Source organism: Salvia miltiorrhiza, chromosome 8 (assembly GCF_028751815.1).
Source record: "Salvia miltiorrhiza cultivar Shanhuang (shh) chromosome 8, IMPLAD_Smil_shh, whole genome shotgun sequence".
In the NCBI taxonomy this organism is placed as follows: Eukaryota; Viridiplantae; Streptophyta; class Magnoliopsida; order Lamiales; family Lamiaceae; genus Salvia; species Salvia miltiorrhiza.
Window position 1 is genome coordinate 41,639,810 of NC_080394.1, and position 16,367 is coordinate 41,656,176.

At 38.0% G+C, this 16,367-nt stretch overlaps 2 long non-coding RNA genes across 2 annotated transcripts; both read right to left on the reverse strand.

Annotated features, from left to right (window-relative positions):
* Positions 1-220: 220 nt before the first annotated feature.
* LOC130997088 (uncharacterized) lies at positions 221-3,138 on the reverse strand. Its single transcript, XR_009092951.1, has 2 exons — positions 3,030-3,138; positions 221-504 (listed from the first exon to the last, which is right to left on the reverse strand). It is a non-coding gene; the product is annotated as an uncharacterized LOC130997088 (long non-coding RNA).
* A 6,573-nt stretch (positions 3,139-9,711) lies between these two features.
* LOC130997089 (uncharacterized) lies at positions 9,712-12,675 on the reverse strand. The gene is made up of 2 exons (XR_009092952.1): positions 12,521-12,675; positions 9,712-10,665 (listed from the first exon to the last, which is right to left on the reverse strand). It is a non-coding gene; the product is annotated as an uncharacterized LOC130997089 (long non-coding RNA).
* Between the last annotated feature and the right edge of the window lie 3,692 nt (positions 12,676-16,367).

Genomic DNA, 16,367 nt, shown 5'->3' on the forward strand with positions numbered 1-16,367 from the left:
GGAGTGAGGAACCACTTTGTTCTCCTACGACAAACTGAGGTGTCACAATTCTCAATCTGTATACTCTGCACAAGAAATAAACAAGATCAATAATAACAAAGGGGTGAGGTTATCTGTCACAGCCCGCCTTAACTAAGGATAGTTAAGCCGAGTGATCTACGACTAGGGATGGGGTTAAAGAATAAGGGGAAGAAAGGGGCGTCATTTGAAACCGTAAATCTTACTCAACTTAAGAAAAATCGTCGTATTTACTCATTAATACTCTTTTGAACAGTCTATGAAAGACAACATAAAACTTAATTAATATCATTAATCAAGTTATACATCATATGAAACCATTCTCTTAAGACTCAAAGTATGACATAACATACTATAACATCAACAACATCTTGCAGCGGAAAGTAGCTAGACATATGTATGAAGACATATTCTAGACAGGTTAACTATTTATTAACAACCCTGGAGACTCCGCTCATTGCAGCACCATCATCACATCAGCTCAACCTGCACATTTAGAAAACATATGCAGGGCTGAGTACAAAAGCACTCAGTGGGCACGTATGCCTAGGTATAAAAATACATGCTTCAAAACTATAAATTGTCATGCCATCATAATCAGTACAGCAAGGGAGTTTTTCGCTAAAAAGGCCCAAGCTTACTAAGTTCATTTGTGATTCTTAAAGTTCGTCTGATCAGACTAAGTTCTTTTGTAATCTATCATATCTGAAACTGTGTGCCGGAGAGGTGGCCACCTCTCACGGTCACTTGACCGGCCAACCCGCTAGATGACTCACGGTCACTGGTGTACACTAGTCCTGGCAGGATAGCTATCAACTGCTCAGGACCCGAATTCGATTGCATCATTGGCAAAGCCAAAGCAGATAGATATCATACTAAAATTTAAACATTTTATGGCAAGACAACAGTTGTAATATTTTCCAGTTCAAAGATTTGTAACGAAATAACTTGTTCAAAGGTAGCATTAAACTCGTTTGATAGATATATAAAACTGAAATTAACAGTTAAATCATCTCATGCATTCATTCGTATAAGAGGCCTACGACACGCAGGGGATCTCTATATACGTATAGTAAAAGTAATGCCCACCTCGTTGTGTCTCTGTATCAATGAGTAACGTCACTCTCTCCCTCAAGTCGTTACTTCCCAAAAGGACCTTCATCGTTATGAAGAATTGGTGAGAAGTTATAAAAGAAACCTCGATTAATAATCTAATCTCTTTTATGAAACATTAGTATCTCTAATGTTCATCTCTCTTGATTGTTAATCAATATAACAATTATTATCTCTCGTCATTACTCATTAATTATAACATCCTTATGTTATAATTAGCAGCGCTTCAATTAAAAGAAATATTTAACACATCGAAAAGTCCACTTTCTTAGCAGATCTATTCGCTCTCATCTCGTCTAATTAACCAATTAGAAAGTTAAACTTTCCATTAGGTATGTATTTGAGTCACAGGTCAACAAGAATTGACTATGCTCAAATTCTAATTTCACTAAAAATTTCGACATGACCTATTCATATATAATGTCAGCCACGAGATTTCAACGCGTGAATCTCACTACGTGAACTCGTCTCTCGACTCAAACCTTAACATCTTGACATCTTTTCAACGCAAACCAAACAATTCAAAATCATCAAAACTCTTTATCAGTAAACTATCATTTATACTCGACACCAATTGTTCGAGTGTCAGATACCAACATTTATGTGCGTTAATCATAACTCTCACAACTCACACCATTTAGTCATATCGTATCATCCATCAAAACAAATATAATCAAGTTGTTTTCTAGAAAGTTTTGCTGTTTTTGTGTCATCTTTAAAAATTCATAACAACCAACTCAATCATCATAAACTCTCATACCAATTGATCTCAAAAACTCCATGAAGTGTAGTTCACTCTAAAAATGGTAGTTAACCAAAAAGGTTAAAGGTTTTTTTGGAGATATTGCTCTTTTAGTGCAGGCTGTCAAAGATTGACAGTTTCTGCCAATTTTGTTTAGGCCATTAGAAACCAAGGCAAACCTTAATAAAATTCCATCAAATTTAATCATCCAAAACTAAAGGTATCCTTGAAGATTTGGTTAAAATTTCACAAGAGAAAACGTTCATATGATCTGCCAAATAAACAATGAAACTCATACACTTTTACTGTTGGACAAATATGACAGCAGAACAGGGCATTTTTGAAATAATAAACTGCTCTGTTTCAGAGGTCATAAAAATCGAAATCTTATGTTTTTAGAAAAGTATTGAAGTCTAGTTTCGTTTAAAAAAAACGGTGATGCAAAATCCTTCATGGATTAATAGATATAAACGTTTTTGTGAAGTCTACCAATAGTTGACAGATTCTGTCAAGGATTTTTCAAAATATCTTTAAAATAGCAAACATCATCCAAAAGACATGAAATTTTGCAGCAACGAAATACACATATCATAGATAAACATACTAAAATTTCAGAGCCATCAAGCAATGAAAACTCATCGAAACATAAGCTTGAAACTGCTGTAAAATTTTGACAGAATTCCAGTTTTAATTTCGTTCAACAATTATCATCCATAAATTGTAAATCAATTAGCATGCTCATGTGATATCGTAGAACACATATATGCAATAATATTCATTATGCAACGTCTCAAACTTCACAAATTTAAATAATCATACTCTAAAAATTTATACAATTTTCGTGCTTGGAAAAATACGAATTTAATATATATCGATTCTAGCATACCCCTAAGCACAAATATCAAGTCAAAACGATCAAACAAAAATCGAAAGACAAGCTAATATGTGAAAAACGGGGCTGCCCTCATGGGTTTCATAGCTACGGTTCGTTCCGTTCTTACTCCCTTCATTAAACATGCTCAACATCTACCCAAGAACAACATACTAAAATTTCACGACGATCCGACGTCGTTTCAAAATAAAGTCGAGAATCGACGTTTTTCGACGTCGACGAAAATCGAAAAGAAAACCATCAAAACATAGGTAGAGATCTTACCTACTTAGATACGTGATCGAAAAGATGATCGGCGCTCGTCTCGGTGCTCAAATCGGAGCTTGAAACCTCCATCTAAGCTAAAAATGGTGTTTGGCGTGATAAGTAGGTGTTTGGGTGTTGTGTGTGTGAGAGAGAAAAGATTATTGGAGTGTGTTGGCTGAATTCAGCCGTGAGTGAGGTAGATAAAGGGGTGTTGGGCGGTTTGGGGGGGTGGTTTTGGTGGGGTAGCCTTAGATATTTAAGATATTAACCCGTTAGTCGTTAAATATCCCGTTTCGTCTCGTTTTAACGACTAATTACCCACATTCTTCGTTACTCACCCTCTTAACTCCTACTCACTTTCATTACACTCGTAATTCTATATAAATATAGAAAACGCAAGCTCGTTCTCGAAATTCTGATAAACGAGCTCGGTTCGTTTATCGAGAAATCCCGATTTACTATTCACTTCGTCGTCCAAAAATAAAAACTTTCATTATTGGACTCGTATCGAAAAACTAAGAATATTTCTCGACGACGTGCACGTAAGATTTTGAAAGTCGACAAAAAGACGAAATAGCAGTATTTTACTATTCATCGTCAAAAAGTCAAAATTTTCAAAAACGTCTTAACGGACTCAAATCTCACTTCCGAGTTCACCGTTCTCATTCAAATAATTATCTCGAATTATTCAAATACTCAAACTCAATTACGGATATAAAATCACACATCATCCTCACATCATCAAAAGAACATCTCAACATCTTTAAAATATAACAACAAAACTTCATATAACTCCTCATCTCTATACAAAGTAATCAAACAAGGGATCTTATACCCTACTTACTCAAACTTAAGCAATTAAACACGTCATCAAAAGCCCGGGTATTACATACCTTCCCCCTTAAAATAAATTTCGTCCCGAAATTTGTACCTCTTGTAAATGTTTCGGGTACTTCTCTCACATCTTATCCTCAAGCTCTCTTTCCACTTCTTTCTAACTATCATATCTCCATTGGACCTTATCCAATGCAATCGACTTATTACTCAATTGCCGAATTTTATGATCTAACATCATCTGAGGTCTCTCTTCATAACTCAAGTCTGGTTCTAAGATCATTTCTTCTTAGTAAACCACATGGTTTGGGTCGAAAATATATATCCTCTCAATTGTGACACGTGAAACACGTTATGCACATTTCCAAAGCTAGGTGACAAAGCCAACCTATACGCTATTGGACCTATCTTTTGCAATATCTCGTAAGGACTTATAACTCTGGGTCTAAGCTGTCCTTTAACTCCAAATCTATTCATCCCCTTTGAGGGTGAAACCTTCAAGAAAACTTTGTCTCCTATCTCGAAACTTTGTCTCACGTCTTATAGGCAAACTCAATTAGTGCCAACACATTATCCCGATTTACTCCTCTATCAAGGATAGTAGTTCTTATCATATCTTCTATCGTCTGCTATGCTAAAATTCATCCTTGTACCCAACTCTTTCTGTAACTCATCCAAAAACGTGATGTAATATTTTTTTTTGAGGTGATCTACACTGGTACTCAATGCAATCTTATAATGTCACGAACATACAATTGTGCTAACTTATCTGGTCCATACGCGATTAGGATCGGTATGAAATGGGCAGATTTTGTTAGTCGATCTACAATCACCCAAATTGTTGTATTTCCTCTTTGACTTTTGGGTAAAGCTGTCACAAAATCCATCTCTATGTGATCATATTTCCACTTGGGAATCTCCAACGGTTTTAACTTCCCATAGGGTCGTTGGTGTAATGCTTTCACTTGCTGACAAGCTAAGCATCGCTCTACAAACGAAGCTATGTCTCATTTCATTCCGTCCCACAAAAATCTATTTTTCACAACCTGATACATCTTTGTGCCTCCTGGGTGGGCGGTGTAAGGCGTGTCATGAGTCTCACTCATGATCGTATTCTTAAGTTCATCATCGCGGGGAATGCATCTTCTCCCCTCAAATAAGATAGCATTGTCTGATGTTTTTTTTTTTTTGTAACTCTTGAGATCTCCTGCTCTTATCCTTTCTCGTAACTTGTTCATTGTCTCATCTTTCCTTGTGCTTCAATCACCATTTTCCTCAAACTAGGCATCGTCGCAACAATACTCGCTATCGTCTCTGGTGGTTTTATCATCTCTATCCTCATCTTGTCAAAGTCCTTTATAAGCTCATCCTCTCTCGTGAGAAGACATCCTAACTTTGACGAGACCTTTCGGCTCAATGCATCGGCTACTACATTGGCCTTGCCAGGGTGATAATTAATGTCGCAGTTAACATCCTTTACTAATTCGAGCCATCTCCTTTGCCTCATGTTAATATCCTTATGCTCGAAAAAGTATTTCAAAGTTTTGTGGTTCGTGAAAATCTCACATCTAACTCCGTAGAGATGATGTCTCCAAATTTTCAGGGCATGCACAACGGCTGCAAGCTCTAAATCATGCGTTGGATAATTTATCTCGTGGGGTCTAAGTTATCGTGATGCATAGACTATAACTCTTTCTTCTTGCATCAAAACACATCCTAGCCCACTCTCTAACGCATCTGCGTAGATGGTATACTCTTTATCCATTTCTAGGACTATCAGCACTGGTGCTGTAGTCAATTTCCTTTAAGCTCTTAAAAACTCTTTTCACACTCCTCTTTCCAATTGTATTTAGCTTCTAAGTAATTGTGTCATCGGTCTTGCTATCGTGGAAAATCCTTCAATAAACCTCTGATAGTATCCTGCTAAGCCTAAAAAGTTGAGAATCTTGTTAGGCGTAGTTGGTGATCTCCACTCATGTACAGCTTGTACCTTGACGGGGTCAACTTTAATTCCTTCAGATGATATAACATGTCCTAGTAAAGTTACTTTGTTCAACCAAAACTCGCACTTGGTGAATTTGGCAAAAAGCTTCTCAACTCTTAGTGTTTCCAACATCGTTTTCAAATGTTTTGGAGCTCCTGCTCATTCTTCGAATAGATGAGAATATCATCTATGAAAACTAGGACAAATTTATCCAGTTATTGATGAAAACTCAATTCATGTGATCCATGAAAACTACTGGTGCCTTCGTCAAACCGAATGGCATAACTATGAACTCATAGTGCTCATACCTCATTTGAAAAGCTGTCTTAGGTATATCATTCTGTCAAAATTTGAACTGGTGGTAATATGATCTCAAGTCAACTTTCAAGAAAAATGCGCTCCTCGTAATTGATCAAACAAGTCATCTATCTTCGGCAAAGGATATTTGTTCTTGAGTGTCAATTTATTCAGCTCTCGATAATCTATGCACATTCTCAACGTGCCATCCTTCTTTTTGACAAAAAGGACTGGTGCTCCCCACAGGGATACACTATGTCTAATAAAACCTAACTCGAGCAATTCTTGTAGCTGAATCTTCAGCTCTTGTAGCTCCTTAGGCGCCATTCTATAGGGTGCCTTCGACACTGGTGCTGATCCAGGTTCTAGGTCGATAGTGAACTCCAACTATCTTGTTGGTGGCAATCCTGGTAAGACCTCGGGAAATACATCTCTATGTTCCCTTACCACTGCTACATCCTCAAAGTTTTTTTTTTTTTTTACTTGATTCTCCTTCATCATTCAAGTAAACTAGGTAAGCTTGTGCTCCTTTCTTCTTTACCAATTTCGACGCCTGAAGTGCCGAAACGATTGGAACTCTCTTCTTTCTATCAATGCCGTGAAAACATGTCTGTTCCTTCCCAGGTGGTTGGAAAGTTATCTGTCTCTTCTTACAATCAATCGGGGCAAAGTTCTCTTCTAACCAGTCCATCCTTAGAATAATGTCTACGTTCCACATAGGCATTAAGTGCAAGGTTCTTGTTTTCATCTTTAGTGATCATAACTCAAGCTCTAAGTTAGAAATCATGTGAGAAACTGTAGTAGCTCTTCCTACAGGAGTGATTACTCTCAACTCGGGACTAGCTTGTTTTGGTTCGAGTTTGAAGGTAACATGCTTCAACCAATTAAAGAATGCGAAGCTCCTGTATTAAACAGGATTCTAACTGGTGCATCCAATAACTTGCCCATACTACCTTAAAGTCGTGCCTTAAACCAGCACTTAAAACTCAGACATCTCTTCATCATTATCCATCTTCTGATGAGCGAACGCGATAGCTCACAGAATTCTCAATTATACTCTACAATTGATTTCTTTCCTTGCATCAAACTTCGATAATCAGCCTCTCGCTGCTTACTGTACTCCTCGGTACATACTTCTCAAGAGTAGTCTTAAATTGTTCTCAAGTATAGTTTACCAGTTGCTCAGGTGTTAAAGTCCTCTGACGTGCCTCTCACTAGTCTTATACATTAAAAGAATCTACTAGGATAACTCAAAAGTTGTAAGGGTTCAATCCTAGAACAACATCAAAACAAATTGTTCAAGAGACTCAAATGAATGACCAGAGGATAGAATGAAGTAACTACCAGGTCGAACAAAATGACCTACAGTAAGAACCCATTTGGCTTTTCAACCGAAAGTTGAAACACATGGGTTTATAAACCCAAAACACGTCTACTGAGATTTAGATCATGCGGACTGGCCAGGTCCAACATAATCACTCCCCAGTCACACGGGATATACTATCCCGAACTTGGAAATTCTGTGTCTTCTAAACCCTCAACATACTATACATAACAAAACTTAAGTTCACACCAGCAAGCTAAAAGCTTAAACTCAGGGTCCTATGTTCTAGACTCTTGTTTCGAAAGTTCAATATTTTTCGACTCTCCTCTCATGTTGCGGTGGTGGTGGCGGAGTATTATCCCGCCTATCCTTCACATCACACTCTTGATGACATCTTTGAGGCATTTTTGAAATCACAAAAGGAAAACTCAACTCGACCAACGCTCTAAGCATCCTCGAAACTCAAGTTCAATTTACTAACTCAACTTTAAGGAAACCCTCACGGTCACCTTAACATTCATCTGTAAGGCAATAAGCACTCACGAAATGCTAACAAAAAGACCACTCTGGTCAACCTAATATATCCATCAGTAGAATGCCTCTTTTTAGAGGGCTTACATAAAGGGGTTATTTAAACCCTACAAAAACCATAGTATCTATCGTAATGTCCCTTCTAAACCGACACCATTAATAGTACTATGTCTCGGTATGGACCTCCTACGGTAATTGCTACCAGTTAACTCATCTAGTTGCTACTTTAGCACACTAGGAACATCCATCTATTTAACATCAGTAGGGTACTATATTCGCATGCTTATCTATCATCATGTCAAAATCTCAAGTACCAGTATCTCCTAAGTAAGTTATATACATCGCAATGTAATTGCAACTAATCAAAAACGAGGGTGTACCGCGCATACTCTCAAGATCATCCTGAGCTCTAGCCTACATCGGTTTCTCTTCTCATCCTCATCAACTCTAGCCCTCCTCGGCTACTTCTCATCCTTTCAACCCTAGCCTTCCTTGGCTCTTTCTCATCCTTTCATAGTCTATGAACATGTGTTTGAAAATCTGCTAGGGTATCTCTATACCACATACTGTACGCCTCGTCCTCGTATCCGATCTTCCCTGAGTTCGATTTCACAACAGTTCACTTTCGTGCAGTGCCAACAGTCCTGGCCAACCTATAAGGAGAACTTAAAGGTGGCTCTAGGAACTAACTCTACTTGGCTCCAGCAACAGAAATAAACAAAACATAACTTAGCAAAACTCCTACTAAGTAGTACTGTTATCTTAAAACTCAAGCCCAAAACATCTAAATTCTCATCTCGTCCCATCTTTACTTAGTAGGGAATCTCTCTAAACAATGATATTAGATCCCTTAATCTAAATCATCGTGACTCAGTAAGACAACTCAACAATTCTCTCTCAAAGCCATCTCCAAAGACTATGGCTCATGATACCTCTTCAAGTACCATTAAGGTTGCGTGAGCAAAACTCGTGTCACAAAACAATTCAACATATCGTACAATATCTCATTGCAGCATGCTAATAACTCATCATTAATCATGCTATTATACTCAAGCTCATACTCAAACTCATAACTCAAACCAACAAGTACTTAAAGCAATTGCTAATTCTCTCAAACTTTAGCTCTAAGTTCTCATTTCATCCTTCTACTTAGTAAAAAAAAATATCTCTTAACAATGACATTAGATTCCTTCATCTAAATCATCGTGACTTATCACAACTGCTCAAACAATTCTCATCACAAAACATCTCAAATACATCACATCATAACTCATAATTATGCATCCTCAATCATATAACATCATATGATATAAACGCTCTCATGATTCATCATGTAACGTCAACATATGCTCTTACAACATAATAACTCATTATTAATCATGTTGTCATCCTCAAACTCAAACTATGCACCTTCAAAGTGTAACATCATAACTCATCATATAACCTCAACATCATGCTCTTCAAAATTTAACGTCAAATAAACTTTGAAATTTTACATACCTCGTTGAGCCTGGTGTGATGGTGCGCTGAGCTCACGGTTGTTAATAACTATTAGTCTAGTGACTCATTCTAGACTAAACTCAAGACTTCTAATTCAGAGCTTTCCTTCGCTCTGATACCACTCTGTCACAGCCCGCCTTAACTAAGGATAGTTAAGCCGAGTGATCTACGACTAGGGATGGGGTTAAAGAATAAGGGGAAGAAAGGGGCGTCATTTGAAACCGTAAATCTTACTCAACTTAAGAAAAATCGTCGTATTTACTCATTAATACTCTTTTGAACAGTCTATGAAAGACAACATAAAACTTAATTAATATCATTAATCAAGTTATACATCATATGAAACCATTCTCTTAAGACTCAAAGTATGACATAACATACTATAACATCAACAACATCTTGCAGCGGAAAGTAGCTAGACATATGTATGAAGACATATTCTAGACAGGTTAACTATTTATTAACAACCCTGGAGACTCCGCTCATTGCAGCACCATCATCACATCAGCTCAACCTGCACATTTAGAAAACATATGCAGGGCTGAGTACAAAAGCACTCAGTGGGCACGTATGCCTAGGTATAAAAATACATGCTTCAAAACTATAAATTGTCATGCCATCATAATCAGTACAGCAAGGGAGTTTTTCGCTAAAAAGGCCCAAGCTTACTAAGTTCATTTGTGATTCTTAAAGTTCGTCTGATCAGACTAAGTTCTTTTGTAATCTATCATATCTGAAACTGTGTGCCGGAGAGGTGGCCACCTCTCACGGTCACTTGACCGGCCAACCCGCTAGATGACTCACGGTCACTGGTGTACACTAGTCCTGGCAGGATAGCTATCAACTGCTCAGGACCCGAATTCGATTGCATCATTGGCAAAGCCAAAGCAGATAGATATCATACTAAAATTTAAACATTTTATGGCAAGACAACAGTTGTAATATTTTCCAGTTCAAAGATTTGTAACGAAATAACTTGTTCAAAGGTAGCATTAAACTCGTTTGATAGATATATAAAACTGAAATTAACAGTTAAATCATCTCATGCATTCATTCGTATAAGAGGCCTACGACACGCAGGGGATCTCTATATACGTATAGTAAAAGTAATGCCCACCTCGTTGTGTCTCTGTATCAATGAGTAACGTCACTCTCTCCCTCAAGTCGTTACTTCCCAAAAGGACCTTCATCGTTATGAAGAATTGGTGAGAAGTTATAAAAGAAACCTCGATTAATAATCTAATCTCTTTTATGAAACATTAGTATCTCTAATGTTCATCTCTCTTGATTGTTAATCAATATAACAATTATTATCTCTCGTCATTACTCATTAATTATAACATCCTTATGTTATAATTAGCAGCGCTTCAATTAAAAGAAATATTTAACACATCGAAAAGTCCACTTTCTTAGCAGATCTATTCGCTCTCATCTCGTCTAATTAACCAATTAGAAAGTTAAACTTTCCATTAGGTATGTATTTGAGTCACAGGTCAACAAGAATTGACTATGCTCAAATTCTAATTTCACTAAAAATTTCGACATGACCTATTCATATATAATGTCAGCCACGAGATTTCAACGCGTGAATCTCACTACGTGAACTCGTCTCTCGACTCAAACCTTAACATCTTGACATCTTTTCAACGCAAACCAAACAATTCAAAATCATCAAAACTCTTTATCAGTAAACTATCATTTATACTCGACACCAATTGTTCGAGTGTCAGATACCAACATTTATGTGCGTTAATCATAACTCTCACAACTCACACCATTTAGTCATATCGTATCATCCATCAAAACAAATATAATCAAGTTGTTTTCTAGAAAGTTTTGCTGTTTTTGTGTCATCTTTAAAAATTCATAACAACCAACTCAATCATCATAAACTCTCATACCAATTGATCTCAAAAACTCCATGAAGTGTAGTTCACTCTAAAAATGGTAGTTAACCAAAAAGGTTAAAGGTTTTTTTGGAGATATTGCTCTTTTAGTGCAGGCTGTCAAAGATTGACAGTTTCTGCCAATTTTGTTTAGGCCATTAGAAACCAAGGCAAACCTTAATAAAATTCCATCAAATTTAATCATCCAAAACTAAAGGTATCCTTGAAGATTTGGTTAAAATTTCACAAGAGAAAACGTTCATATGATCTGCCAAATAAACAATGAAACTCATACACTTTTACTGTTGGACAAATATGACAGCAGAACAGGGCATTTTTGAAATAATAAACTGCTCTGTTTCAGAGGTCATAAAAATCGAAATCTTATGTTTTTAGAAAAGTATTGAAGTCTAGTTTCGTTTAAAAAAAACGGTGATGCAAAATCCTTCATGGATTAATAGATATAAACGTTTTTGTGAAGTCTACCAATAGTTGACAGATTCTGTCAAGGATTTTTCAAAATATCTTTAAAATAGCAAACATCATCCAAAAGACATGAAATTTTGCAGCACCGAAATACACATATCATAGATAAACATACTAAAATTTCAGAGCCATCAAGCAATGAAAACTCATCGAAACATAAGCTTGAAACTGCTGTAAAATTTTGACAGAATTCCAGTTTTAATTTCGTTCAACAATTATCATCCATAAATTGTAAATCAATTAGCATGCTCATGTGATATCGTAGAACACATATATGCAATAATATTCATTATGCAACGTCTCAAACTTCACAAATTTAAATAATCATACTCTAAAAATTTATACAATTTTCGTGCTTGGAAAAATACGAATTTAATATATATCGATTCTAGCATACCCCTAAGCACAAATATCAAGTCAAAACGATCAAACAAAAATCGAAAGACAAGCTAATATGTGAAAAACGGGGCTGCCCTCATGGGTTTCATAGCTACGGTTCGTTCCGTTCTTACTCCCTTCATTAAACATGCTCAACATCTACCCAAGAACAACATACTAAAATTTCACGACGATCCGACGTCGTTTCAAAATAAAGTCGAGAATCGACGTTTTTCGACGTCGACGAAAATCGAAAAGAAAACCATCAAAATGTAGGTAGAGATCTTACCTACTTAGATACGTGATCGAAAAGATGATCGGCGCTCATCTCGGTGCTCAAATCGGAGCTTGAAACCTCCATCCAAGCTAAAAATGGTGTTTGGCGTGATAAGTAGGTGTTTGGGTGTTGTGTGTGTGAGAGAGAAAAGATTATTGGAGTGTGTTGGCTGAATTCAGCCGTGAGTGAGGTAGATAAAGGGGTGTTGGGCGGTTTGGGGGGGTGGTTTTGGTGGGGTAGCCTTAGATATTTAAGATATTAACCCGTTAGTCGTTAAATATCCCGTTTCGTCTCGTTTTAACGACTAATTACCCACATTCTTCGTTACTCACCCTCTTAACTCCTACTCACTTTCATTACACTCGTAATTCTATATAAATATAGAAAACGCAAGCTCGTTCTCGAAATTCTGATAAACGAGCTCGGTTCGTTTATCGAGAAATCCCGATTTACTATTCACTTGTCGTCCAAAAATAAAAACTTTCATTATTGGACTCGTATCGAAAAACTAAGAATATTTCTCGACGACGTGCACGTAAGATTTTGAAAGTCGACAAAAAGACGAAATAGCAGTATTTTACTATTCATCGTCAAAAAGTCAAAATTTTCAAAAACGTCTTAACGGACTCAAATCTCACTTCCGAGTTCACCGTTCTCATTCAAATAATTATCTCGAATTATTCAAATACTCAAACTCAATTACGGATATAAAATCACACATCATCCTCACATCATCAAAAGAACATCTCAACATCTTTAAAATATAACAACAAAACTTCATATAACTCCTCATCTCTATACAAAGTAATCAAACAAGGGATCTTATACCCTACTTACTCAAACTTAAGCAATTAAACACGTCATCAAAAGCCCGGGTATTACATTATCGGTTAGGTCATAACTGTTGTTAACATTCGTTTCGGTCATAGGCACACTGATGATCCGTCTATGATCCATACAAGCCCAAGGCGTGGCCCAAAGACATTGGGGCGTTTCAAGGGATTATACTTCACATATAGGATGGTTGATTCTCATTGTGGTCACTTGGTCCGAAGGTCACACAATCCCCGGTCACAAGGCAGTGCTTCACTTCTCCGTAGATAGTAGTCATACCCGTTACTCACCAAGTATGACCCTCAACAACCTTCTCTCCCGAGGTCCCCAACTCCACGCTTTTAGTGACACATGCCTCCTGGACTCAACTATTTTCGGCTTTGTCAGCCGACCAGTCATAGACATGCTACGGCGCCGAGATTGCTTTCCTCGTTTGATAACCATGGCTTTATGCCTCGTCACAGTTGATGGATAGTCTCTAGAGAAGCCCAAGATTGAGGAAGGACAGTGTATCCCATCAATCCTTTCCCCACCTTCCGGATCTACAACGCCTTTTGTTGACGCTGCTCAGCTACTCGGTCTTGGGTATACTGGTTGTCACGCCCTGGTATACCCTGGCCTTTGCTTGACACGGACAGCGTTTTACCGAACGGAGATCACCCGTTAGGCCCCTACTGCCCATGGTTTCGAACAGATCCTTCCGGAATCACGAGATTCAACCGAAAGAACAAGTGCCTCACGAATGTTTACATGTTAACAACAATTATTTCCACCCCTAAAACCTCACCAAGGGGATTACTCACACATAACACAATTCATAAATGCAGAAGGGGTTAAACACATTATAGAATGAAAAGAAATACTGGAATAGATAAATAGCACCTAGGCTTCAAGCCTTCGATCTTGTTCAAAAGTAGAAACACAATGGAAAAAGGAAAAACACGAAAAATGTAAATTGTTTTGGATGCCACACACGGCGAACTTAATTGAATACTAAAAGTAAAAACAAGAGTTTCAAGGTGCCAAGAGCTTCTTCACGCTGCACAACATTAGTCTTTTATACTGCCGGATGGTAGGGGCCTAACCCTAGCTGCGCCGGTTCCAAATCTTCGCCGGGATCTTCTTTCCTTAATTAGCTCGATCTTTGATTGATCCTGATTGAAGATGGCGTCCAGCTGCAAGCTTAGTCAACCTTTCCCATTCCTTCGATCCTTCCAGTTTCTTCTTCCACCTTCTACATTGATTCTTCAAGATCTTCGAGATTGACCTTCCTTTTATGGCTCTGGTTGTCTGCTTCTCATGGTAACGATCAGACGGATTGCTCTCTTTGGTGTGACTTATACCAGGTGGGTTGCTCCAGGTTCCCATGCCCCAAGTTGAATTGGAGAGGTACTTGTTGGCCGAAGCTCCATGCTGGTAAACATGACTTAGCAATCCAGGCTCGGTAATGCCCATTCTGACCGCATTTCTTCCGTTTCCGCTCTACTGACCTTCCTTCCTTCACAACTTCGTTTTTCCCCCCTGACAGACCTGTACCGACACAAATAAAGGGAAAAATAGGGCCAAATGGCCCAAAAGTCGAAGACGCATCACACCTACACACTTAAAGCATACTTGCCCTCAAGTATGTAGGTGGATTCACAGAAGACACGGACGAAAAGGTTGAAAAAAAAGGAATAAAACTAAAAGACACGAAACTTGCACAGATTTCAGGATCAGATCATACCAACATGCATCATTCAGTTCAACAGACCACAAACCAGAGTAATGATCATGCATAAAGTGTGATGGTAGTCTCTCTTTTCGCTCAAGCACCGGGTTAAGTGTTTACACTCATAATTTGCTGTGCTAGTTCCTCTAAGAGTTTGATTGATGACTTACAAGTTAAGCATACTAGTATGACTCATCAAAGGGTCTTTGTTGGGTTGTAATGGGGAATACGGAGCTAAGGTGAGGTATATATGGTTCAGTGGCTAATTTCAGTATCACCCTTACTCAATATACACATTCAGTACAGTTACAACCAACCCTTTATTCCCCCATTTTCAATGGGGTTCATTTTTCTTTGATTCTTTTGTGGGCAATAATTTTTATACAATTTTTTTGTGCCCAGATTTTCTTTCTTTCCTGTAATTCCCTGTCCACCATTTTATTCACTTCATAAATTCTTTCTCCTAGATATAGCATTAACAAAGCTCAAGAAAGAATGAATTCGGCTCAAGTTGGCATACAAGGGATTATTTTTCATATTAAACATCAAAGAAAAATCTGGGGCCCTAAGTCAAAGAATCGTGCCCAAATCACACAAATCATGTACTAGCAAAAATGAGTCCTCAAACAAAGTCAAGATTTCCTAGTCACAGCAAATTCTCACCATAAACATGCATTTTTCAATTTGGTCCTGATCTCACCGGTGGGGTATTCTTAGTATCCTCACAACTACCATCATGCATTTCATACTCAATCCACCAATCATACCAAAACAGAAATCAGCATGCACAATCTTTCACCATCAAACAATGCAAGTAGACTCGACATCAAAAACAGATTAAACAGACACTAAAACAAGAAAAGCAAAAGATAAAATAAAACCTAATCTACGAGTTCAGGGGAAAAGTACTTAGTCGTTTTGGTCGGAGGATCTCGCCTCCGTAGCCAGCATCTCCTTGATTTCCTTAAAACAAGCTTCCACCGCTTTGAATCCTTCCTCCACAGTATCCCTCAGCGTGGCCACTTCTCCTCCCAGCATCACCAGCTCATCCTTTACTTCTTTTAGTTCGGCCGTTAGCTTGATAATCTCGTCACTGACTGGGCGAGAAGTTCCTTGTTCCTGCGTAATCTTTGGTTCAAGTCGAACTGAGCTGCCTTCTGGTTGGACCAAACGGTAGTTACCTCCTTCATCCATCTCAACAATCCACCAACGCACCAGCCGCCCGATATCAAAGAGTCGGGTTTCTGCCACAGCCGCTTCATCCGGGGCTTTCTCGTTGAAACCCGCAAGCTTCTTTGCCAAAAGGGTCACCAG